Source organism: Nematolebias whitei, chromosome 22 (genome assembly GCF_014905685.2).
Source record: "Nematolebias whitei isolate Nwh7 chromosome 22, NemWhi1, whole genome shotgun sequence".
Lineage (NCBI taxonomy): Eukaryota > Metazoa > Chordata > Actinopteri > Cyprinodontiformes > Rivulidae > Nematolebias > Nematolebias whitei.
Window position 1 is genome coordinate 4,928,256 of NC_056519.1, and position 3,187 is coordinate 4,931,442.

A 3,187-nucleotide genomic window follows, 5' to 3' on the forward strand; every position below is an offset into this window, starting at 1 on the left:
GGCTCCAACTTAGTCAATTGTATAAATACTGAACCAAGATTTGGCGTGGCAGTATCTGAGAGTCAGTCACACCACATACTTTAAGCACTAACAGATCACTTAAGGCTTTTGTTTAAAACGTTGGCACGCAAGTTGGCGGGAGATAAGCTTCCCCTCGAAGTCGGTGGCCGAGTCCAAGACAAATCATTCCCTTGGTGCATTTGTCATTAATCGTGTTTTCTCACCCATCAATGACTTGTCTTTTTTAGATAAGTCTGTAAATAATTCACTAAGTCAATCACGCAGACATGCACTGTTGTAACAAAAGGAAATAAACCCCACATGTGCTTGTTGCTACTTAAAATAAAATGTATGACTGAAGGTCAAGAGATGCTCCTGGTCCAATAGAAAAGAAGGGGAGCGCTGTTTGTAAAGATGAAAATAAACACAAAGGAGTCAATGTTTGACCGTGCCAGGTTGTGTAATTACAGCCTTCACCTTTAGGTACCGACTGATAAATGTCTCATTGTGTGCAAAGAGGCAAAGAAAACAGGAGTTTACAGGTGCACAAAGATTACTATTATTGATACGTTTGATTACCTGGGAAATGTCTGAGCTAATCCGACGGACAAAAAGCAGGATGCTCGGACAAAGAGGTCGAAAAGTGACAAAAATCTGTCATGTGAGGTGGAAAAGAATGTATGATCAGAAAGTCTGAGGGACGGTTGCAACACTGTTTGCATTTTCTCCTCAGCTGCTCGAAGACTGTTTGAACTCCAACCAAACTGTCACAGATCTGCTCCGCTCGGTTTTCTAATGACTCGTTTTTTAAAAAGGTTACGGGTTAGTCAACATACTTAGAAAAGTCAAGAAGTTGGAAAAGCTTGCTATAATGATATCAGCATATTCCGTGTTGAATAAGACATTTTGTTCATTTTAGTTAACAAATATCGAGTTTGATTAATCTGTTTATGTGTTGGTCGCAAACAAAACCATCACGTTAATTTAACAAACGTGCCTTCAGATTGGAGCGCTGCAGTGATTTTATTTTATTTTTTGTTCGGATAACTCAGATAAAAGGTGTTTGTGGGGAAAAAAGGTGTCTTGGTCTCATAACTCTCCAATAAACCAAAACAGATTAGATTGCTTAAACAAAACAAAAAAAGAAGCAGCTTTATTTCTAAATACAAGGCTGCGGGAAGAAGGGGCACTGAGGGTGCTGCAGCACCCCTGATATAGATCGTTTCACCTCCTACATCGTGAAAAGCGTTTGACACAATGATATTCTTCATTTGGGTTTTTGGGTCATTTAGATTGTTAAGCACGTTCCCATGATGACGGTAACATATTAGTGCTGGCCCGGTGGCGGGTTAGGTCACCAGGAACCGGCTCAGCCAGTGTCCCTCCCTCATCTGCTGCCCTGCTTGCCTACTACCCAACCACCTCCACGGGTTTCTTTTAGGAGCTTGGGCCGGCTGAGCCTCAGGAACCAAGACTCGAACACCAAGTGCTCACAGGAAAGCTCCCCCCACCCTAGTGGTAGTATCTCTAACATCACCAACTACACAGTGATCACTTGGATCATATTCAAAAACACCTACTTCGATGTATTTGTGTGGCATGTTTGTGCAATTATGCAATTGTGTAGGGGTAAACTCACTACCTGCGCAATAATCTGTCTGTGTAGTATACAGTATGTTATGTGCAATATTTATCATGTGCATTTAAGCCTAAATTACTACATGTGAAATACTTATTTCACGTCTTCCTTGAAACAAGTAAATTATGTTCCGTACAGACGGCTGTACGGAACAAAATTTCATTGTACTTTTTCTGTACAATGACAGTAAAGCTGATTCTGATTCTTATTTATATAAATTCATCCTACTTGCACCGTTAAATGCTACCATGTTGTTGTTTACTATATTTCTTTTGGACCTTGTAAATACGAAACCTTTTCACTTTTTGGTGCTTTATTTTGTACCCAATGATATTCAGCCAGGTCATTTGGTTGGTTTATTTTGTTGCTGAGATGTTTCGTCCTTCATCTGAAGTACTTCGTCAATGTGAGGAGCCACCGACCCAAACTGAATCCGACAAACAGTTCACTCCCAGAGTGGGAAAATAAAGCGTTTGCTAGTGATAAGATGGCCTCTAGGGTTCACACTCACTCCCATTAGCTCCTCTAAGGCAGACCATGCCAATATGGTTCAAAACGCCAAAGAACACAGAACTTGCGGGACGGGTTATGTATCTTCTCTGGCCCGGAGATGTCTTGTCCAGCTCCTACTGGGAAGGACAGTTTACGCTCGTATTTTCTGAAGATGTTTTGAGATTTTTTTCAACTCAAACTGACACGTTCCCGAAACTGAAACTTAAGGGAGTTGAACAAACATGCAAATCACTCTCCCTCCTGTGGGTCTTTGTTGGCCCACTGGGGGATGTTTTAATCAAGGGAAGTAAGATAAAGGAAAAGGGTTTACCTATGAATAAAATATATATATATATTTTTTTACAAATTTGACATTCTTTCTTTTCCATTTTTTTCGTTTTATTTTTCTAGATGCGTTTGCCTCGACTGGCTCAATAATCTTGAGAGATACTCCTCTTCAAAATGGAAGCAGAATTGTCAAACTTTGAGCTCCAATCTCCGAGCTGTAGGCGGTGAAGCAAACCATCACAAACGCTTTGCACGTTGTCCGCTTGTTCAAACGTCAAGATTCGTCGTCAGCGGAAGAATTTACGCATCAAAGAATGTAATGATCTGGTGATTAAAATCACGATTTTAGTCCAACATTGACGGCAGCGAAACTGCAGAAAAATTAGCGTTATAACGGGGCAGTGAAATACCAGAATATACTTTAATTATTGAGAAAAGCAGAGGAGCTAGAATAAATACAAACTCACTAGAATTAAAGATAATGACTTTAATGTACAACTGAGAAAACTGTGGGGAAAAAAGAGGGCTGAAAATGTATTGACAGAGTAGATGTACTTCTGATTCCAATATATAAACTCAGTTTAATAACATTATTGTATATTAAATTGAGATACTTGACAGTAAAACCCATTTCAGCAAGGTTTTGTATTGTGAAACCTGTTTGGTTCAGATAAAACGACACGATGTAACAACAACAAATAAAACTATTTTCCCGCTCGTCCCAGTTTTCTAAGCTTGTAAAAATGCGAGTTAGATATATATATGTAT